At 45.9% G+C, this 24,574-nt stretch overlaps 1 pseudogene; it reads right to left on the bottom strand.

Moving 5' to 3' along the window:
• Positions 1 to 7,257: 7,257 nt before the first annotated feature.
• The window catches only part of LOC101112139 (liprin-alpha-1-like), a 46,785-nt pseudogene continuing 29,468 nt past the window's right edge, over positions 7,258 to 24,574 (bottom strand).

Here is a 24,574-nt window from a genome sequence, read left to right as displayed (position 1 = left end):
GTTTGCTATGACCAGTGCATTCTATTGGCAAAACTCCATTAGCCTTTGTCCTGCTTCATTCCATATTCCAAGGCCAAATTTGCCTGTTACTCCAGGAGTTTCTTCTTTTTATTATTATTTTTTTTAATTTTTATTTTTACTTAATTTTGCTATACAATACTGTATTGGTTTTGCCATACATTGGCATGAATCAGCCACGGGTGTACATGAGTTCCCAATCCTGAACCCCGCTCCCACCTCCCACCCCATAGCATCTCTGGATCATCCCCATGCATCAGCCCCTTGATTTCCTACTTTTGCATTCCAGTGCCCTATAATGAAAAGGGCATATTTTTTTTGGGGGGGGGTGTTAGTTCTAAAAGGTGTTGTAGATCTTCATAGAACAGTTCAACTTTAGCTTCCTTAGTGTTACTATTTGAGGCATAGAGTTGGATTACTGTGATATTGAATGGTTTGCATTGGAGACTAACAGAGATCATTCTGTCGTTTTAGAGATTGCATCCAAGTACTGCATTTCAGACTCTTTTGTTGACCATGATGGCTATTCCATTTCTTCTAAGGGATTCCTGCCCACAGTAGTAGATATAATGGTTATCTGAGTTAAATTCACCCATTCCAGTCCATTTTAGTTTGCTGATTCCTAGAATGTCTACGTTCACTCTTGCCATCTCCTGTTTGACCACTTCCAGTTTGCCTTGACTCATGGGCCTAACATTCCAGATTCCTATGCAATATTGCTCTTTACCACATCAGACCTTGCTTCTATCACCAGTCATATCCACAACTGGGTATTGTTTTTGCTTTGGCTCCATCCCTTCATTCTTTCTGGAGTTATTTCTCCACTGATCTCCAGTAGCATATGGGGCACCTACAGACGTGGGGAGTGCCTCTTTCAGTATCCTATCATTTTGCGTTTGCATACTGCTTATATTAATACAATTAAATAATATAATCTCTTAAAAATGGCAAATGCATCTTGGAAACATGTTTAAATCTCTAAAACTTGAGTGTCAATCAATCCACTGGTTTCACTACACTGAAATATCACACAGGTAGATCCAGTGACTTGCCTGGTGGCTCAGCAGTAAAAAAACAAGTTGCCTGCAATGCAGGAGATGTAGTTTCTATCCCTGGGGTCAGGGAGAAACCCCGGAGAAAGAAATGGCTACCCCCTCCAGTATTCTGCCTGGGAAATACACTGGACAGAGGAGCCTGGTGGGCTGCCATCCATGCAGTTGCAAAAGATTTGGACATAACTTAGTGACTAAACAACAACAAATGCTGTCCCTAGCTCCTGAAAACCTGACTAACAACTTGCCAGACTCTACCACGAAGCCATAACACACCAGAGGCTGTTTCCCACTAGGCACAGAATTATTGTACACCGCGTGATCTTGATTCAAAATCCCACAAGTCATCGTGGCTATTCTTTTACTGAGATAGGTTTGAGTTCCACAATGCATCTTCCCCCCATCGCTGACACTTCTGTACACTGGAGTAACTTTGAAGCTGATATCTACACTCTAGTCATCCAGAGTTAGCAACCTTTTTGGATATTAGTTTTCCATGCTGTACAATAAATTGCCACCAACTTAGAGACTTAAACTGCTATCACAGTTTCTGTAGCATAATAGTCTGCCGCATAACTTTATAATATACTGCTAAACTATTTTAAAAGATATTTAACCTTGTATTCTTATTTGAAATGCATAAGCATTCAACTTGTTCCACATTTTCACCAAGATTTGAAGCTCTTATTCATTTTAGCTATTCTAAATAGGGTACAATAGTCTCTTCTTGTGGTTTAAGTTGTAATTTTAATAAGAATGGCATTGATGACTAATGATGCTTAGTATTTTTTCATGTGTTTATAGATGGTTTGTGTGTTTTATTTTGTCAAATGTGTGCTCAGATAATTCATCAAACCTTTAAGTAGCTTTTTTTTTCTTGTTGTTTTGACTATAAAGTCTTCTCTGTACAGATAAAATAATTTATCAAATATAAGTTTTGCAAATATTTACTCACAATCTATAGCTTATATTTTCATTTTATTAATGGTGTCATTTATACTTAAGAAACTTTTACCAATTATTTTTAATGGTAATGAAGTTCCTTTTGTTGTTTTTTAAAGATCCATCATTTTTATGTTCATTAAAAAAATTCTCACCCCAAGTTTTAAAAGATATTTTGTTTTATGCTAAATTTTTTAGTTTTAATTTTTATGTCTACATCTATGATTCATTCATCTATGATTTCTTGGAAGTAAAGCCATGACAGACCTAGACAGTGTATATAGGATGCCTGGGGCTGGTGCACTGGCATGACCCAGAGAGATGGTACGAGGAGGGAGGTGGGAAGGGGCTTCAGGATGGGAAACATGCATACGCCCATGGTGGATTCATGTTGATGTGTGGCAGAACCAATGCAATATTGTAAAGTTAAAAAAAAATCCATAAAGCCAAGTCAGGTTAGAGCTTTAAAAAATAAAAAATAAAATAAATAAAAAGTACAGACATAACTTTGCTGACTAAGGTCTGTATAGTCAAAGGTATGGTTTTTTCAGTAGTCATGTTCACATGTGAGGGTTGGGTCATAAAGAAGGCAGAGTGATGAAAAATTTTTACTTTTGAATTGTGGTGCTAGAGACTTTTGAGAGTCCCTTGGACAGCAAGGGGATCAAACCAGTCAATCTCAAAAGAGATCAACCATGAATAGTAATTGGAAGGACTGATGCTGAAGCCGAAGCTCCAATACTTTGGCCATCAGATGAGAAGAACCGACTCATTAGAAAATACCCTGATGTTAGGGAAGGTTGAGGACAGGCAAAGGGGGAAACAGAGGATGAGATGGTTGGATAGCATCACTGACTCAATGGACATGAGTTTGAGCAAACTCTGGGAGATGGTGAAGGCTAGAGAAGCCTGATGAGCTGCAACCCATCAGGTGGCAAAGAGTTGGATATGACTTAGTACCTGAACAACAGCAACGATTCATTTTATTTCATTCATGTTAATAGTTGTGTATGTTATGAAGTAAAAATAAGAGCTTATTCCTCCATGTGGATATTCAGTTATCTCAGCCTTGTTTATTGAAAATTATCATTTCTCTATTGAATTATAATAGCAGGTATTTTTGAAATTTAAATGACCAGAGACACTTGAGTCCATTTTGGTACCCTATTAGACTCATCTCCTATTGCCTTGATTACTGGAAAAGCTTTTGTAATAAAATGAGGATTTGAACATGGGGAAAGTAGAATGATATTTTAATTGTGTTTGTTGGTCAGCAGGCTTTATATTTCATGAATAGAAATTGACTTCTACCATTTATTATGCAATGATTATCAAATGATTCATTATAAACTACAATATTTGCTTAAGCCAGCTCTGGAGTATGATTCCTAGTCTAGGGATTTATGTTTGGCTTGCATATATCTGATGAGCTGAGAATCAGTTTTTCTTTAGAAAGGAAAGTTGCTCAGTCGTGTCCCACTCTTTGAGACCCCTTTGGAACTCTCCAGACCAGAATATTGGAGTGGATAGCCTTTCCTTCCAGAGTCCAACTCCAGCAGCCAGGGATTCAACCTGAAGGGGTGAGTGGTGTTGGTGAGAAACTGAGGCAGCCTCTCAGTTTTCTTGGACTGCCTATTTATTTCAAGCTTAAGATTCTCCTTTATATTTTTCCAAAAGCATTAGGTCAGAGGTTTGACATTTTCAGTTCCCCCTCACCCAGATTTATTATCTCTATAAATCATTGTTGCCCTTCAAACAGAGTTCTTGCTTCAGCGGTTCTCTCAGAATAGTTTTTCCTTTAACTCATGATTATATTGTAACTTGTGCTTCAAGTCTGGGATGCATACCACAAGCCTCAGCTTATTTCTTATCTTTCTAAGTCCTGTTTGCCCCTAGTATCCTGAGCTCACTAACTATTAAAAATACTTCCAGCTATTAGTATCTCTAAAATTCCTAACCTCTATAAGCTATAGTAAAATATGTTAACATTACAACATTCCTTAAATCTTTAACTTCTAACTATTTTAATTATTTCTAAGCCCTAAATTCAATAAACTCCTTTGCCTTAAACATTTTCCTCACAAATAGGCTTCAGATAGCAATCCCTCCCATGGCCTCAAGCTGCAGCCTAGGTGTTCATCCTGGAACCCTCTTTTGTAAATGTCCTTGAACAAATGTCAATGATTAATTTTATGAATTATTCTCTGAGCACAGCTGCAGAAGGCTTTGTGCCTTCTCATGCTCCTCTCAAAAACAATAAGCACCTTAATACTCCTTTTTAGTCAACTCAGCTGAGAAGAGGAAAAAGCAAGTCAGAATTATAAGGCCTAACTCTTTCATCCTGGGTCCACGCCTGCAGGACAAGGAGAGGGGGTTGGGGCCGTGCCTCCATTTTGTCAGTAATACCTAACATGGCTCCTGACATTTTCCCATCTCCAGGGGATCTTCCCAGCCCAGGGACCAACCCAGGTCTCCAGCATTGCAGGCAGGTTCTTTATCAGCTGATCTGCAAGGGAAGCCCTTTCTTTGGAAACACACATATAAAAGTATGCTCTTTATTGTAAAGATTTCCTAAAGCAACTATACTCCAATAATAAAATAAAATAAATTAATTAATTAATAACAGTCATTGAAAAGCTTTGATTAACAATTGCTCTTACTATTGTTGACATTTTTATTATCAATAGCAAAACATATGAAGTAAAATTGATTTTCATGGCTGTGACTCTAACTGATAGTATCTGATTGTTTTCATAAAGTACGAGTTTGAACCCTAAAAAAATGAAAAAGAAACAGGGTTACCAGGGGCCAAGGGGGAAACAAAACCTAATAATTTTCATCAAGCTCTATTCTCCCTGCTGACTCCAAGTGTCTTCTTTTCTAGATTGCTGTCATGCATGTCTAAACACTGTAGTCTAAGACAACGTTTGGTCATTGTATGATTAGTATAATTGTGTTGTTGTTTGGTTACTCATATTTTATTGCTATTGAGTGTTCAGTTGATTAGTTCTTGGAGTCCACGTTGCCCTCCTGTCTTTAATTTTCCCAGACTTGTGTTTTGAAAAGGGAGTTATAAATAGTTTTATGCCTTCTTGGCATAAAACATGAACTTTCTCCTTAGTCATCCTTTTTTATGATGTTCATGTCAACTGTCTAAGGCAGAAAAATAGTTTATTTCACCCTGTACCCATAAACTGTTAATAAATTTTGATTCAATCAATTTGTAAAACAATTTACAAATATTACAAAAAAAACAGTCAAAATTTTGTTTGTTTTGGTTTATATGGGTTTTTTTTTTTAATTTTTACTTTATTTTTCTTTACAATACTGTATTAGTTTTACCATACATTGACATGAATCCACCAAGGTTTTTTTTTTTTTTTTTTTTTTTTTTTAATTTTACAATACTGTATTGGTTTTGCCATACATTGAATGGAATTGGAGGAATCAACCTGCCTGACTTCAGGCTCTACTAGAAAGTCACAGTCATCAAGACAATATGGTACTGGCACAAAGACAGAAATATAGATCAATGGAACAAAATAGAAAGCCCAGAGATAAATCCACATACATATGGACAACTTATCTTTGACAAAGGGGGCAAGAATATACAATGGAGAAAAGACAATCTCTTTAACAAGTGGTGCTGGGAAAACTGGTCAACCACTTGTAAAAGAATGAAACTAGATCACTTTCTAACACTATACACAAAAATAAACTAAAAACAGGTTAAAGATCTAAATGTAAGACCAGAAACTATAAAACTCCTAGAGGAGAACATAGGCAAAACACTCTCCGACATAAATTGCAGCAGGATCCTCTATGATACACCTCCCAGAATACTGGAAATAAAAGCAAAAATTAACAAATGGAATTTAATTAAAATTAAAAGCTTCTGCACAACAAAGGTTTACATGTGTTTTACAACTATTTTACTAAACATTGATGAATGTAACAATCAATAAACAACTACCAATAAAAAGTTGTCCTGCCATAGATATATTAACTAAAAGCTTATTTATTAAAAGATTTGAATCATCAATTGCACTACAAGAATGGAACAATCTGTAGCATAGTTCATAAGCTTTTTTCAGAAATAGAATAATGAATGTAAGAATATTAGGGGGCATGACAAAGTGATTTTGTGGACATTAATCTTATGGATGCATTTTTTACTTCTTTGTTCCCCAAGCTGTAGTTCAAGGGTTTCAGAATAGGAATAATGACTGTGTAAAACACAAAGTCACTTTGACTGTCAGCCCTATCTACCAGTAGGTCTTGTGGAGGCTGTGTGTTTGCACAAGGGCACTGGATAACAGTCGTTTTCTCTCCCCGAAGCTCGACAGGCTGTCAGTACAGCCCCAGGAGCAAACCCAGCAGCAGCACCAGCAACCAAGACATGCTGCACAAAGCCCTGAAGAAGAAGGGCATCAAGTCCTCCATCAGCTGCTTGTTTAGCAAAAAGGAAAAGGGCCAGCCTGGACACCCCCGCAAGGAGGGGTTACGACTAGGTGGGTGCTTCACTGTTCAGAGGGAGGAAGGCCTGCTGGCATGTCCCTTCTGTGTCTCCCCTGCAAGGAGGGGTTATGACTAGGTGGGTGCTTCACTGTTCAGAGGGAGGAAGGCCTGCTGGCATGTCCCTTCTGTGTCTCCCCTGCAAGGAGGGGTTATGACTAGGTGGGTGCTTCACTGTTCAGAGGGAGGAAGGCCTGCTGGCATGTCCCTTCTGTGTCTCCCTTGTTGTCCTCACGAGGCTTCTGTCACTCACGCTGGGGGTCCTCCTGGGAGCAGGAGTGGCGGAGGCATCTGTCTTCTTGGTGGGTCCGAGATGATCAGATGAGTTAATGAGTGGATGGGTGGATGGATGGATGGATTAGTGAGTGGGTAGATGGATGGGTTAGTGAGTGGATGGATGAATGAACATATGGCTGGCTGCATGGGTGGATGAACGGGGCATGGAATGAATAAAACAGATGTTTATACTCCAATGCTAGAAACATATTCTATGAAATTGATTGAGTAGGAGCTGGGCAATGATTGTTTCCTCCAGAATAGTGACACGTGTTTGGAAACGGCCTAAGTGCTCATCAGTGAAGGGTGAGGTAAAATCTGTGGACACCCCACAAGGAACAGACACCCTCCTTCCTGCCACCTTCCGCATCCACAGGAGCTCATCAGGGGTTCTGCCCATGCCCCCCACCACACCCCACCCCACAGCCACACAGGTCCTCCTGGGGTTTCCTCATCACACAGGGTTATCATCAGGCCCCGTCTCGCTCAGCTTCATCTCCTTGAGGATAGGGTATGTCCCTGCCTCTTCAGCCACAAATTTGTTGAGTGTCTCGTTTGTGCTGGGTGTGGGATTTCCAGGGGTAAGTAAAACAGATGTGGTCTGGAGCACAGTTAGGTGACAAGAGAGAAAAAGGAGAAGGTGATTAAATGCTATCCCTATTATTAATAAATACAACGCTGACATGGATGGTACATTGATTATATATCAGATGCTGTGTGTGCCCCTCAGGAAGCAGGTGCTGCCACCTTCCAATTTACAGAGGAGGACACATGGTTAGGGAGTGGTGAGGGCAGGTTCACACCCACGTAGTGGGCCCAGGCACTTTGCCAAGCCCCAGCCACCTCTCTGGCGGATGCAACAGGAATGAGGTGGTTCTATGGCATCACTGATTCAATGGACATGAGTTGGAGCAAACTCCAGGAGATAGTGAATGACAGGAAAGCCTGGAGTGCTGCAGTCCATGGAGTGGCAAAGAGTCGGACCCACCTGAGCGACTTAACTAAAGCCTGAGTATGTGCTAAAGTGCTTCACTCGTGTATGACTCTTTGCGACCCCAGGGACTGTAGCCCACTAGCTCCTCTGTCCACTCCAGGCAAAAATACTGGGGGGGGGGGGGTTACCATGCCCTCCTCCAGGGTACCTTCTCGATCCGGGGATAGAACCCAGATCTCTCATTATCTGTTGCAATGGCAAGCAGGATCTTCACCGCTAGCACCACCTGGAAAGCCCCAGTGAACGCTGACAACTAGGAAATGCAGAAAATAAGGGCTGCTCCTAAGTTAAACTGGAAGAGCAGCAAGAACAGGTTGTAAAGAGGAAACCACATGATGAGCGACAACAGTGCCGACAGAAACAAGCCTGGATGTGATCACCCGCATAAAGAAAATATCTGTGCCATTCAGAAGAGAAGCCCATGAGCCCTTGGAGGGACAGTTGGAACCAGAATGAAAACTGAGCCCATGGTCACTAGTGCCCACCCACACAGCCCGAGTGGAGTGGTGTCATTCACTGGACTTCCTGCATCCACAAAACTGCTGGTGGTAACATCTCTGAGTGCTAGGCTGGGCAGCATCCCTGAGTGAGCTGTCATCATTGCTCTCCTTCCAGTGCTGCTGCAGGGCCCTCTGTGGGCGGCCAGCCTCATCCCCTGCCCTCCCACCCGCTGGGGCCCGGCTGTCCCACTTGGATCCTTTCAGCCCTTGAGCTTGGGTGTTCCAGCCCTCTGGCACGCCAGACTGGGACACAACTCAGTACTTGGCTTGAGACATCGAGGAGACCATGATTCTGGAAGGGGACAGCCCTGGGGTCAGTGAGAGAGCAGGAGATCAAAGCCCCCACTGGGAGGAAGCAGAGCTGGGGAATGTGCCCACAGCCTCCACTGCCGCCTGTACAAGTGCTTCTTCTTTGCCTCTGCTTGACCTGAAAAAAACAAAACAAAACAAAACAAAAAAACAAAAAAACAAAAAAAAAAAAACCCCACCAACAACAACAGCTGCTGCTGCTCTGCAGGTGATTCCTGAAGATGCACCTCCAGCAAGAGCTAGCGTCCTGCTGCTCTGGGGCTGCCTGAGTGTGTTCAGGACCGTCAGACAAGTAGGGCTGCCACACCTCATACCGGAGGTGGGGGGCCTGATACTGGGGAAGGGTCTGAGGCTGGAGGAGGGTCTGACGCTCGGGAAATGTCTGATGCTGGACTAGGGCCTGATGCTAGGAGGAACGTCTGATGCCTGGGGTGGCCTGATGCTGGACTAGTGTCTGATGCTGGGGGATGGCCTGATGCTGGAGGGAAGGCCTGATGATGGTGGACAGCCTGCTCCCAGATGTACACGGAGTGTAGGATAAATCTCTATGATAAATCATTTTTTCATACTTTCTGACCACCTTGCTGTGTTCTTTTTAACTTAAGGATAATTGCTGTGCAATATTGGTCTGATTTCTGCCATACATCAACATGAATTAGCCATAGGCGTACATGTGTCCTGTCCCTCTTGACTCTCCCTCCCACTTCCCCTTGCTACAATGTTGTTTCTGTGGGGTCGCACAGAGTCGGACATGACTGAGTGACTGAACTGAACTGAATTCCTTTAATATTTTGAAATGGTAACATATTTTAACAAATTTCTGATCAAAATTTGCATGATTCTCTGCCAATAGATTTACAATTCTACTGTTTTTCTACACTAGATCTAAACAAGAAATATTCTAAAGTTTGATTTAAAAGGTAAAGATAAAGAATATCTTAAAAACTCTGCAAGATAAAGAGTAACGTTTTAGCAGTTGCTCAACTTGATGTTAAAATCTATTAGTTAAGGGTAGTTCTGATTATAAAACACCTAGAAGCATACAGAAAGTCTAGAAACAGAACTATAGATATACTGATATTTACTTTATGAATATTCTTGCACCACAGAGCAGGGTTACAATGATTGAATTTTTCAATACGGATTTCAGGGGTAAATATACACAAATAAGTCAAAATATAAAATTGGCTTATAGTCATGCCCCATCAAAATTTACTTTCAGCTTGAAATAAATTTAAAAATCAATGTAAAAAGAGAAAATAAAGCTCCAAATTGAAAATAGAAGAAGTAGAATATAAAATATAATACTGTATGAATTTTGTGCTAATTCAGCACATAAAATATGAGAATATCTTTACTCTTTTGGAGGTAAGAAGTGAATCCTAAATAAGGTATTAGAAGCACTTCACTGTGTAAAGAAACAGTTTGATAGATAATGATTCATTAAACATAAGGAAATGTCTGCACCTAAATATATCACCAACCGAGTAAACAGATCAGCCACAATCTAGGAGAAAATATTCACGATACAAACATAAAAGGTCTTTTATTTACAATGCATAATAAAATACATATTTCATAATAAAGTATTAGCAACCTAATAGAAAAATAGATAAAAAGGAAAAAAACAAAAACAAACAAACACTGAATAGGCCCTTCACAAAGAAGTAAGACAAGTCAAATGACTAATAACTAAATTATAGGAAATCAACCACATTCGTAAAGTGGAGTTGAATTCATAACAAAATGAAGTACCCCTACTCAACCACCAACCTGAAAATATTAAAATGTCTGCTATGACAATATTAAAGGTTGGCAAGAATGAACAATAATTAGAACGCACATGCAATATCAGCTTAGTTCACTTCATTGCTCAGTCGTGTCCGACTCTTTGCGACCACATGAATTGCAGCACATCAGGCCTCCCTGCCCATCACCAACTCCCGGAGTTCAACCACACTCATGTCCATCGAGTCGGTGATGCCATCCAGTCATCTAATCCTCTGTTGTCCCCTTCTCCTCCTGCCCCAAATCCCTCCAAGCATCAGAGACTTTTCCACTGAGTCAACTCTTCGCACGAGGTGGCCAGCATATTGGAGTTTCAGCTTTAGCATCAATCCTTCCAATGAACACCCAGGACTGATCTCCTTTAGAATGGACTGGTTGGATCTCCTTGCAGTCCAAGGGACTCTCTAAGTCTTAATCTCACTTATATGCTTGCCACCATTTTTGCTTTACTGTATTTGCCTATACTGATTCTTGAATTTTTAGCTTCAAAGTTGCAATAAATCTGGTTCCTCTTCACTTCTTTGCATGCATCTATCAGCCTAGTGATTTAAGGAAGCAGCGTCAAAAGGTAAACTATTTAGTAATTTAGCAGGCCTTTGTTTCTCTGTGACGTATTAAAGAGTCCTTATCGTGTTCCGTGAATGAAAATGAACACTGTGCGGTTATGTAGTGGTGAATAATTGACATTTTAATGGAAGTTTTGAAACTTACCCACCACTTGAAATATGCTGATGGTTCTGTTGGAGATAGGTCATTTGGTGGGACAACTGTAACAGTTTGCCTTTCTGCCACTTGTTTGCCTTTGAATCATCTCATGCTTATTTATAATAGACATTCCCTTGTAGCTCAGTCAGTAAAGAATTTGCCTGCAGTGCAGAAGACCCGGGTTCGATCCCTGGGTTGGGAAGATCCCCTGGAGAAGGAAATGGCAACCCACTCCAGTATCCTTGCCTGGAAAATCTCATGGACAGAGGAACCTGGTGGATTGCAGTCCATGGGGTCGCAAAGAGTCAGGTATGACTGAGTGACTAACACACACGCACATAGTATTATTTAATACTTAAAAAAAAAAATCTTGCTTATTTTTTTTGGCCATGCTGCATAGTGTATGGGATCCTAGTTCCCCAACCAGGAATCAGACAGGTGTCCCGGCAGTGAAAGTGCCAAGTCTTAACCTCTGGACCACCATGAAATTTCCACTTACAGTTTTTTGTTTTTTTTTTTAATGATTGAATCAGAACCATGGATGTTAGATTTGCGGGAAGTCAAACTAATGACGGGTGTAGCAGTGTGCAGGAGACTCTGTGCGCCAGGCACCGTGTTGAGTGCTTTCCCAGTCTGTCATCTCATCCCACAGACACCTAGGTGAGGTCCAAGCTGCTGTTATCCCATTTCAGCAGACATGGACACTGAGGCTTAATGAGGCCAGGATCGTGCCCAGGCTCACACACCAAGCAGCATGGTGTAGACTGGTCTGATCAGAGCCTGAACACTTAACCATGTTGCCATCCAGACTGCTTTCCTCCAGAGGCTCTCGTGTCCATGATGGCATCCCTGATGGAGGGAGCATCAGGAGGGAGCTCGCTGCCTATCCCTGTGGGTCACGTGGATGAGCCCCTGTTGCTGGAGTCCAGTATCCCGAGGGCTGGTCTTCCTCGTCCCTCTCCTGCTCCCAGCCCACTGATCAAGCACTACTGGGGCCTCCCGCAGGACTTGGGCAGCCGTGCTCCAGTTCAGGCAGCTCAGTGCCCAGGAGCCCTTCTGCTGGGCACAGCAGAGCAGCTGTGTCACCCTGGGGTTGGTGACCTGGGTGTGCCACTCACCCACTTTGTGCCTGCTTTGCCCTCCTGTTAAGTGAGGACAAGTCGGCACCTGTGGGGCAGGTTCCCATTCTGGGGGAGGGCCGCCAGGCTGGGGATCCTGAGGCCTTCCTCAGGAGGAGGCCTGGGGGAAGGGGCGTGGCCATGGTCCCTGACTTTGAGGCAGGTGTTTGTTTCCATTGAGTCCATAGTCACTTGGACTGCAGGTGTGTCACTTCCCTGCTCTGTTCTTTGTTGCTTTCTGATTTTTTTAAATGCTTATTTTAACTGGAATTTGAGATTGATCCCTGTTCAGTTCCATGTGGATAATTTCTAGCCTTCTGTTTTCTGAGGGTTGCTGTTAGAGATCAGGAGAGGGTGCACAGTTTATCCAGCTGCTGTTAAACGAGTTCAGCTGTATTTTGCACTAAGTTACTTTGTTGTCACCAAGCTCCTGTGGGGCTGCAGTGGATCAGTGTTCTTTACAGAATCCCACTAAAAACGCACAGGTTAGTTGGTTAAAACAACATACTCATTGTTTATAAAAATACTTGCTGTGCACGTTTCCTAAAACCTCCCCTGGCTTAACCACAAACCCAAATGTATAACTGAGACCTGTCTGGACCCTGAGGGTCCAGACAGTTGCCACCACTGTCTTTCCTGTCTTCACACCCAGGACCAGCGGAAAAATCCAGGAGAAATCATCATTTTTTAAAAATTAGTTTATTTTTTAAATTGAAGGATAATTGCCTTACAGAATTATGTTCTTTTCTGTCAAACCTCAACATGAATCAGCCATAGGTATCCATATATCCCCTCCCTTTTGAACTTCCCTCCCATCTCCTTCCCTATCCAACCACTCTAGGTTGATACAAGATCATCTCTTAGTGAAGACCTAGGGGTGCTTCATGTAAACCACAGTGAGTGAATCACACTCAAACAGCGTGTAAGCACTTCAGTGTGCAGCCCCCAGTCTGTGTGTTACCAAGAAATATGTGCCAGACACATGGTGTTCACATGCAGAGGTTCGGTACCTTTTCTGTGTTTCACTTGTTGTAATGGGTTCCAACCTGAATCATCACTACAAATGATCTTGGAGGGTGACACAAGCTGTGTCCTTTTCTCCTTCAAACAGAAATGTCTGGACAACTTTGCTGAGAGATTTCTTACTCTAGCTGTGGTGCTTCTGAGCAGCATCTGCCTATGAGCACAGTCCTTGCATTGGGGCAGTTCATGCCATGCAGGGTTCACGGTTCCAGTGGGACTCTGCTGTCCTGCCCGGTGGGGCCATCTGGTCGCTGGATGCCAGGGAGGGCAGAGTCCGGCTGCAGGGAGGCTCCCTTCCGGGGTCTCTGCGATCAGTCACATGCTCTTACTGCCCTACGCCCCCGTTTCTCCTGAGCAAGACAGTCCTTTAAGATGGCACTAAGCTAGAACAAGGTTTTCTGTTTTGTTTTGTTTTGTTTTGTTTGTTTATTTGTTTTGTAGTTGGCAGATAGCATAGCTAATAGATTTTGAAATAGGTTTCTGGTTATAATGTAAATCCTGTGAGATTGCTTTTTCAACACGGTCTGTTGTAAGCCAAGTTTACACTTACCTCTCTCACTCAGGTGACAGCTTTACGGGAAGAGGTACGAGATGACAAGAGCACCGTCAGATGTGAAACCTCGACCCCTACCTCGCCGTGATCCCTTTGGCTGGACCAGCTGCACACTGGGGTGCTGCACACAGCCAGCCACGAGGACATCAGGGATGCCCACAAGTAAGGGGCCTGCGTGCCTCATTGTCAGTTTCAGGAGCCCTGTGCCTCTTGTCCTGGAAGAGTTGCAAGGATGATCATAAAGGAATCCCACTGGGTTCGGTGCCTGTGTTTAGTGGTGAACTTCAGGTGCTGGGGGAGAAGAATTCAGTGACCTCAGTGATTTTAGAAAACCTTCGTCTCTTCGGATTGACTCCTGCGGGAGATTTCTTCCTGCTCTTACTAGTGGTCTGCTCGGCCTGGGGGGGCGCGTTCCTGACGGTGACGGCCCCGTGCCTCTTGGGTTCGCTCTTGAGGGTCCCTCCCTTTTCCTCAGGGGTCTTCTCTCAAGAGGCTCTGGGTCCCCTCCTGTGACTGACACTGTCCTCATTCAGACCACCACCTGCTGAGCTCCCATCCTGAGCCAGGCAGCACTCGATGGAGGACGACCTGACCAGCAGCCCTGCATGGTGACCGTCGCTCTCCTGCCATGGCTGGGGACGGTCACCCTGCGGGAGGCGCGGGGAAATGCCCAGAGCAGGGGAGCTCGCCTTCTCCTGGAGTGTCGTCACCTGCCGAGCAGTGACCCTGAGGGAGGGTCAGAGCCGCCTCTGCACCAGCTGGCCTGGAGTCAAGCCCTCCTACGCGGAGAGCTCAAGGCAGAGAATTTCAGCTTCCCAGGGTGGTTATCTGTGGCCGGGAGCCTGCGTTGCTCATGTAGAGTGTGGTTGGTGAGGGAGACTCCACTGTCTGCTGTGAGGTTGAGGCACAGGTGTTGCTGGGTGCCCATTTCTATCAGTAGGTCTTGTGGAGGGTGTGTGTTTGCATGAAGGTGCTGGTTAAAGGTCATTTTCTCTCCCCGAAGCTCGACAGGCTCTCGATGGCCCCAGGAACAACCCCAGCAGAAGCACCAGCGGCCAGGACTTGCTGCACAAAGCCCCGAAGAAGAAGGGCATCAAGTCCTTCATGGGAACTGACAGAAGGTTCGATGAAGTAAGTGTTCAGCTTAATGATTTTTAAAGTTGCCTTAATGGAAATTATTTTATTACACTTGTATGAGCCATGTAGTCAGGGTATCTCTTCTAAATTTGGAGATAAATTTATCTTACAAGTTAAACTTTGCTCTTAAAATTTTATCAACAAATGAGTCATTAAAAAACTAGTGTCTTCACTAGTAAGATAGAGGGTGGGTTAGGTCTGTTTGTTTGTTTGTTTGTTTGTTTTTGCTATTTAAGTTTTAGCCCCCTCAAAAATATTTCATATTAAAACATTGGTTTCCGCTTAGGAATGCTGTCTGTGAGTTGTGTTTTGGGGAGCAACTGGATGCCCTTACCCTATTCTAGGGCCCGTGTGCTTTGGGGGACTGTTTCATAAGTGTATTGAAAACACACAAAACACTAATTTCCCCTGACACACAACCATGACTCGTTCACTCCCACACTATCGTTCTTCTCTTCATTGGACCTTAAGGAGACTTGAGTTTGACAAGAAGAATCGGACACCTGAAGAAGCATCCATTGGCTCTGTCCCAGAGTGAGACAGAACTGGTTACAGCTTGAAAATATTTCCATGGCAAATGACAGTGTGTTGTATTATATAGCAGGAGGTGATTTCTCCACGATGAGAAGTGAAACCTGCTAACTGTCAGGAGGAACATCCACCCGGGTAGGCAGGGCAGTGCAGTTAGGGTCCAGTCAGGGTCCCAGTACGTGTGTTACCCCACCCTGTGTCACGCTCCTCTGTTCCCAGTTTGGGCATATCAGTCACACAGTCATCACAAATGGGGTCAAATACACATGGACAAAAGTGCAGTAGGAAACTCAGCCATTTTAAAGGGCTGGTGGCTTTTTGTTTTTGTCCTTTGTTTTAAATTCTGGGTCTTGTTTTCTGTCCTGTAATTTCCAAGCACGATGATAAAAGCTTTAGGAGGGCACCTTCTTGGAGGAAAACATTCAGACCAATGGATGTCCATGGCTTAGCTGCTGCATGCACAGAGACTCTGCCTGCAAGCTTCTGGGTCCTGTCCTCTCTGCCCTCACCTTCGATGCAGGCAAAGAAGATGCAGCCGGACAGTAGGTGACAGGATAGGCATAGTGCACAGCCCTGGGCTAGAATGGTGATGAGCTGGAATGGCCTGCTTCTCAGGTTACAGGTCTCTTTAGTGCCATTGCATGCCCAAGGGTCAGTGCTCTACAGTGAATCCTAACATCTGTTTATAAACATTTAACAGTCATGTGTTTTTTGTTGTTTTTTTTTTGTTGTTGTTTTTCTTTTCTTTTTTTCAAATTCTTGTCTGGTTGAATATTAGCATATTCTTCCAACTAATAAAACTGAGACTCATGTGTGTTCTCAGAGCATTAGATTGACACCCATGCTTGTAGGGATGTGTGTGTGGCCGGCAGTGCTCAAGAGCTCTTCCATAAAACAGTAGGGTCACTCTCAGGCCACACAGTTGCCTCTCAACGAATCTCCACACTGGGAGGATGGCCGAGTCCATATTCAGTGACAGCAGCATCCACCTTCCTGTCCTTCCCCCGTCCTCATCTCCACCGTTGTCGGTCCCTTGCACACTGTCAGTCGATGGGGCAAAGGAAGAAGCTAAGGCCAGGAGAGGCCCTCTCCCGAGTTCAGCCAGGCAGTGTACACCATCCTGGGAGTTGTCCTTTCAAACCCAGTCCTGGTTTTCCCTCTGACAGCCACTCTGCCAGAGAACACTGCTAGTTCAGGCTGGATGCTCAGGGCCGCTGTGTCCCCACTTGATGTCAAGATAGATGGCCCGACAGCCTGGGCTGGGGTCAGGCTCTGTGGCTCAGGAGATGCCTTATGCATGTGCCCAACGCCCCGACCCCCCACTGCCGCCCAGTGTCTCATCCATGACAGGTGCATCTCAGTGGCTCCTTTCTCTCTGGTTACCTGTGCCAGCCACACTGGGGGTTCCCAGAGGGAGTGTGCACTTACCCCATCGGGGTGGGGCCTGGAGGATCTCTTTGGTGCCATTTTTTTCCCTGTTATTAGCCCTTCCCATGAGTAGATTTATAAGCTTTGCTCTCACTTGCTCTCACAGAGCAAAGTACATTTAGGTAAAGCCTGTGCTAAGCTGGGCACATTCAGTAAGGGGACTTATGGGGAAGCTGCATTGTCTCATCACCAGAACTCACTAATACGCTTTACCAGGGGTGGAGGGGACCCAGTGACTCTCTCCTTTTTTGAACAGCATTTTTCTTCCAAGGAGCATGCAGCTCATTTTTACAAATCTTGACTGTAGCTTAGCTTTCAGTCGGTTGAAGAGTCGAACTGCTAGCTTTTATATTTTCCATTTTCCTCATTATAAATCCAACATTTCCCTGTCAGATGCACATGGTGACGTAGACATTAGAGTTTAGATAAATCAGAAATAATGCTAGAAAGAGGTGTTGGGAATATGATGTACAGGATCTGACCTTTTACAAACCGCGTGATATAGGCAGGGCATAAATTGTGTAACTGGGTTGTTTTTATGGCTTTTGAAGTCACAGTGCAGCAAGTGTCTGGGGCTCCTAGAATCAGAAGGGCTTTGATGGGTGGCCTTCTCCATCAGCAGCCCCTGCTGTCTTCAGCCCTCTCTGAAACCCTGGCAAGCGACTCATCAGATATGTTCCTGATGGGCCCAGGGGAAGACAGAAATCGTTGAATTGGGAGCAGCGGGTTTCTGCTAGGGGGTTATGGAGATTCCTTAGTCAACTTGGAGCGGGGGTCCAGGCTGACCCATTGGGCCCTATAGCCTGGGTTGTGATGAGAAAACAACGTCAGCGGTGATATTTCCGAGGGAGGCTGAGACTGAGTTTCTGGTTTCTTAGATCAGCCCCGTGCACGGCCCTCCCTGAAGCAGCCTGGGTAGAGCGGCCTGGCCCCCCAGGACAGCAATCGCGAGGCTCCAGGCCACCAGTGCCCATCTGCTGACCCCCAAGCAGCTGGTCCCTCCCCCCATCCAGTCTCACAGATCGAATCTTGAGGGCTGGAAGAGAGGTCCAGCAGCCTTGTGAGTCTGGAGGTCTAAGGAGAGACTGGCAGCTGCTCACCTGGAGTAGCTGGCCCCATGATGGCATTTCTGTCATCGAACGTGCCATTGCTGCTCTAGTGTGACCGCCATCCCCCCCGGGTGGCTGGGACCGTTACGTGGCAGACCCCTGGCTCGCTCTCTCTGGCTCATCCACCCTCTAGAAGTTTCCCCAGACCCTCAGCAGGAGTGGGCACTGCTGCGGGTGTGAGTGTGTGTCCCCGTGCCCCGTGTGCTGTTGCATGACTAAGCGCATTAGGTTAGTGCAAGGAAGGTGTTTGCACCCTTCCTCCCACGCTCGTGGGACCAGGCAGCGTGGCAGGCATGCAGAGGCTGGATTCCACTACAGTCAGGATTTGCTCCTGCTGAGCTTTGGGGTGAGTACAGGCCGGCCTGGTCCCACGGGGGCACGGAGGCCACGCCCTGGGAGTGGAGGGTCAGTGGGTCTCTGGAGGCCAGCCGGGAGAGCCCTCAGGAGCAGAGAACGTGACCTTGGCGCCCAGCTGTCGCTGGAGTGATCAGAGCACGGCCCGAGGCTCCCTCGCGTCTGTGCGCATGGGTGTCCCTCCCACAGTGGCAGTGCTGCCGGCCATGCCCTGTGTGCACGTTCTCGGAGGGAACAGAGCCCAGAGCGTCAGGGTTCACGAGGCTGCCCTGCCCTGGGCCTCTCTGTGCGGAGGCCAGCATTTCACATGGAGGTGCACCATCATGTGGGTTTCGGCCGCCACTGAGGGGCCACCCTCCCTTGCAGGTGCTGCTCTGGGTAGTCCTCTGGTGGGTCCGGCCTGGGGGCCCAGCCCTGCTCGAGCCACTCTGAGGGAAGGAGGCTGTCTGCTCTGTCCTGTTCACATCTCAGCTAGAAAGCTGGATTGGGTTTTGAGTTTTATACCAGCAGCTTTTAGCTATATGTCAGAATAAAGTCAGCCACAGAGTTACCGCCTTGATCTGCTTGGTCCTCCATGTTTCTCTGAATTCTCAAAGCAGCTGAAACCCAGAATGGGGCGGGGGATGTCTGGAGGGGCAGGGGCTCAGGCACCAGCCACCATCCCAGGACTGACTCATCTGTGTGTTTGTTTCCAGTTTACCCACGCTAATTATACAGGTGATTATATAGCATCCAGAATACGACAAAAACTACATTTTTAACTGAATGCAATCTTTATACTGTGTTAATATTTGTTATATGGACCAGAAGATATTTTATTACAGGGTTTTTAATTAGTGATAAATTCATGAATACCATAGAAGAAAATATTTTAGAATTTAATGTTTCTTATATTTATGTAAACTTATGGCTTCATTTATATAATTACTTACTTTTTCTTGTATAATCAGGCTTAAACATCCTTTCATATCAATTCATGTTCTGATACCTGATTTTAGTCTTTCAAATGAATGTACTGCAGTGCTTGTCTGTGTAAATCCTATGAACAAATATAGGACTTTTGTAAATGATGCACTTATTGTAATTATTCCTGTTTAATTTTTAAATGTTAAGCCATGAGAGAAGGGGTTTTCCTGAGATTGTAAAATCGTCATGACACGGTGTGCATTATCCTTCCAGAATGTAACTGAGCTCTCCAACAATCACTCTGAAATGAGCAAACTTAATTTCAACCAGGTGTTTTGTGTTTTAACGACTGACCTAAACTGTACCTTTTCTGGCAAGAAATGCTTTTTGTCTGCAGCGTGAAGTGATTTAAAAGTACTGGGTGTTAAATGTGAGCTTCTAATGAAATTTGGGCTGAAAGGATGGCTAGAAGAAGACTATGAAAATCTCTCCCGTAACCTGGTCTCTGTAGACCCGGATCCCTCCTCTCTGGTGAGACTCTTCGGGGACCAATTGCGATGCCCTGCACCTGCTGTGGCGCCGGTGCGTTGGACGGTGAAGGTGCCACATCCCCTACAGACAGACAGCATAGTGCAGTCCTGACAAAGGCCTTATTTTTATGTAAATCAGGTTTTTACAGCTGTTTGTAAACATGTTTAAAGAGTGGACCTAGGCATACATTTTTAGATTGTGATGACAGCCATTCTGGATTGTATAAGTAGCAAATGTAACTTTTACTTTTTCAGCGGCACATTAAAAAAGCCAACAAGAGATGCGTTCAGATCATGGTGGAATATTTATTATGCAGCTGGTATCTCGGTTGACAGAGACACCATGTCTCTTTACATGTGGGTTCTGCCTTTAATTTACTTGTACAATTCATTGTTACTGTTCTATTTTCCTATTAATCTTTTGTGGACTTCCTGAATATGTGACAAAGTATGTACAGTCTACTTTTGAACTATTTTTATCACAGTATTATTTATTGCTTTATTTCAATAAAGTACTGAAGCAAAATTTCCCACTGCCCATAAAGAGTGCCGAGAGTAAGCTGTACTCTCACTGAGAACAAACCAGAGCCAGTAATAGGAGCCCGTGTCATCACAAGGACATTCTGTTAAGAGAAACGGATGGATACAATGGAAGGGCCAGAAGGCAGAAGCATAGGTGTCCCCAAAGGACGACCGACAGTGTGTTCATGCCCTTGGCTCTGGAGAAAAGAGGTTCCACCACTTCACCATCTGTGGGGACAGGGCCCCTGTGCTGCTGAGGCATGGGCAGCAGGCCGAGGGTGGGAACAAAGTGCAGGTGTCAAGGCTCACCGTCGGTCCCAGGGTGGGGTGGCCGACAGCAACCCTGACGTGGACCCGAATGATGTATTAGGGAGTGTGCGTGTGCACGCTTGTGTGTGGGAGCTTTTCATGAAATTTTAGTCAACAGTCTTTATTATTCATATATCCACAGAAACAACATTGTAGCAAGGGGAAGTGGGAGGGAGAGTCAAGAGGGACAGGACACATGTACGCCTATGGCTAATTCATGTTGATGTATGGCAGAAATCAGACCAATATTGCACAGCAATTATCCTTAAGTTAAAAAGAACACAGCAAGGTGGTCAGAAAGTATGAAAAAATGATTTATCATAGAGATTTATCCTACACTCCGTGTACATCTGGGAGCAGGCTGTCCACCATCATCAGGCCTTCCCTCCAGCATCAGGCCATCCCCCAGCATCAGACACTAGTCCAGCATCAGGCCACCCCAGGCATCAGACGTTCCTCCTAGCATCAGGCCCTAGTCCAGCATCAGACATTTCCCGAGCGTCAGACCCTCCTCCAGCCTCAGACCCTTCCCCAGTATCAGGCCCCCCACCTCCGGTATGAGGTGTGGCAGCCCTACTTGTCTGACGGTCCTGAACACACTCAGGCAGCCCCAGAGCAGCAGGACGCTAGCTCTTGCTGGAGGTGCATCTTCAGGAATCACCTGCAGAGCAGCAGCAGCTGTTGTTGGTGGTGGGTTTTTTTTTTTTTTTCAGGTCAAGCAGAGGCAAAGAAGAGGCACTTGTAGAGGCGGCAGTGGAGGCTGTGGGCACATTCCCCAGCTCTGCTTCCTCCCAGTGGGGGCTTTGATCTCCTGCTCTCTCATTGGCCCCAGGGCTGTCCCCTTCCAGAATCATGGTCTCCTCGATATCTCAAGCCAAGTACTGAGTTGTGTCCCAGTCTGACGTGTCAGAGGGCTGGGAACACCCAAGCTCAAGGGCTGAAAGGATCCAAGTGGGACAGCCGGGCCCCAGCGGGTGGGAGGGCAGGGGATGAGGCTGGCCGCCCACAGAGGGCCCTGCAGCAGCACTGGAAGGAGAGCAATGATGACAGCTCACTCAGGGATGCTGCCCAGCCTAGCACTCAGAGATGTTACCACCAGCAGTTTCGTGGATGCAGGAAGTCCAGTGAATGACACCACTCCACTCGGGCTGTGTGGGTGGGCACTAGTGACCATGGGCTCAGTTTTCATTCCGGTTCCAACTGTCCCTCCAAGGGCTCATGGGCTTCTCTTCTGAATGGCACAGATATTTTCTTTATGCGGGTGATCGCATCCAGGCTTGTTTCTGTCGGCACTCTTGTCGTTCATCATGTGGTTTCCTCTTTACAACCTGTGCTTGCTGCTCTTCCAGTTTAACTTAGGAGCAGCCCTTATTTTCTGCATTTCCTAGTTGTCAGCGTTCACTGGGGCTTTCCAGGTGGTGCTAGCGGTGAAGATCCTGCTTGCCATTGCAACAGATAATGAGAGATCTGGGTTCTATCCCTGGGTCGAGAAGGTACCCTGGAGGAGGGCATGGTAACCCACCCCAGTATTCTTGCCTGGAGTGGACAGAGGAGCTAGTGGGCTACAGTCCCTGGGGTTGCAAAGAGTCATACACGAGTGAAGCACTTTAGCACATACTCAGGCTTTAGTTAAGTCGCTCAGGTGGGTCCGACTCTTTGCCACTCCATGGACTGCAGCACTCCAGGCTTTCCTGTCATTCACTATCTCCTGGAGTTTGCTCCAACTCATGTCCATTGAATCAGTGATGCCATAGAACCACCTCATTCCTGTTGCATCCGCCAGAGAGGTGGCTGGGGCTTGGCAAAGTGCCTGGGCCCACTACGTGGGTGTGAACCTGCCCTCACCACTCCCTAACCATGTGTCCTCCTCTGTAAATTGGAAGGTGGCAGCACCTGCTTCCTGAGGGGCACACACAGCATCTGATATATAATCAATGTACCATCCATGTCAGCGTTGTATTTATTAATAATAGGGATAGCATTTAATCACCTTCTCCTTTTTCTCTCTTGTCACCTAACTGTGCTCCAGACCACATCTGTTTTACTTACCCCTGGAAATCCCACACCCAGCACAAACGAGACACTCAACAAATTTGTGGCTGAAGAGGCAGGGACATACCCTATCCTCAAGGAGATGAAGCTGAGCGAGACGGGGGCCTGATGATAACCCTGTGTGATGAGGAAACCCCAGGAGGACCTGTGTGGCTGTGGGGTGGGGTGTGGTGGGGGGCATGGGCAGAACCCCTGATGAGCTCCTGTGGATGCGGAAGGTGGCAGGAAGGAGGGTGTCTGTTCCTTGTGGGGTGTCCACAGATTTTACCTCACCCTTCACTGATGAGCACTTAGGCCGTTTCCAAACACGTGTCACTATTCTGGAGGAAACAATCATTGCCCAGCTCCTACTCAATCAATTTCATAGAATATGTTTCTAGCATTGGAGTATAAACATCTGTTTTATTCATTCCATGCCCCGTTCATCCACCCATGCAGCCAGCCATATGTTCATTCATCCATCCACTCACTAACCCATCCATCTACCCACTCACTAATCCATCCATCCATCCACCCATCCACTCATTAACTCATCTGATCATCTCGGACCCACCAAGAAGACAGATGCCTCCGCCACTCCTGCTCCCAGGAGGACCCCCAGCGTGAGTGACAGAAGCCTCGTGAGGACAACAGGGGAGACACAGAAGGGACATGCCAGCAGGCCTTCCTCCCTCTGAACAGTGAAGCACCCACCTAGTCGTAGCCCCTCCTTGCGGGGGTGTCCAGGCTGGCCCTTTTCCTTTTTGCTAAACAAGCAGCTGATGGAGGACTTGATGCCCTTCTTCTTCAGGGCTTTGTGCAGCATGTCTTGGTTGCTGGTGCTGCTGCTGGGTTTGCTCCTGGGGCTGTACTGACAGCCTGTCGAGCTTCGGGAAGAGAAAACGACTGTTATCCAGTGCCCTTGTGCAAACACACAGCCTCCACAAGACCTACTGGTAGATACAGGAACCCAGAAACACTTGGGCCTCAACCTCACAGCAGACAGTAGAGTCTCCTTCACCAACCACACTCTACACGAGCAACACAGTCTCCCGGCCACAGACAACCACCGCAGGAAGCTGAGATTCCCTGCCTCAAGCTCTCCCCTGAGGAGGGCTTGACTCCAGGCCAGCTGGTGCAGAGGAGGCTCCAACCCTTCCTTAGGGTCACTGCTCTGCAGATGAGGACGCTCCAGGAGAAGGCAAGCTCCCCTGCTCTGGGCAATTCCCCCGGCATCCCACAGGGTGACCGTTCCCGGCCCTGGCAGGGGAGTGACGGTCACCGTGCAGGGCTGCTGGTCAGGTGACCACACGTGCCATCCATCGAGTGCTGCCTGGCTTAGGACAGGAGCTCAGCATGTGGTGGTCTGAGTGAGGATAGTGTCAGTCACAGGAGGGGACAGTCTCTTGAGAGAAGACCCCTATGGAAAAGGGAGGGACTCTCAAGAGTGAACCCAAGGGGCACGTGGCCGTCACCGTTAGAAATGCACCCCGGGCCGGGCAGACCGCTAGCAAGAGCAGGAAGAAAGTTCCCACAGGATTCAATCCAAAGAAACAGGTTTTCTAAAATAACTGCAGTTACTGAGCTCTTCTCCCCCAGCATCTGAAGTTCACCACTAAACACAGGCACCAAACCCAGTGGGATTCCTTTATGATCATCCTTGCAACTCTTCCAAGAAAAGAGGCACAGTGCTCCTAAAACTGACGACATGCAAGCAGGCCCCTTACCTGTGGGCCTCCCTGATGTCCTCGTGGGTGGCCATGTGCAGAGCCCCCATGTGCAGCTGGTCCAGTCGAAGGGACTGCAGAGAGGCAAGGGTCAAGGTCTCACATTTGCTGTTTCTCTTGTCATCTCGTACCTCTTCCCATAAAGCTGGCAGCTGAATGAGAGGTAAGTTTAAAATTGGCTAACAATAGACTGTTGA

This window comes from Ovis aries, chromosome 6, assembly GCF_016772045.2.
Source record: "Ovis aries strain OAR_USU_Benz2616 breed Rambouillet chromosome 6, ARS-UI_Ramb_v3.0, whole genome shotgun sequence".
Lineage (NCBI taxonomy): Eukaryota > Metazoa > Chordata > Mammalia > Artiodactyla > Bovidae > Ovis > Ovis aries.
This window is presented reverse-complemented; position numbering and strand designations above follow the sequence as displayed.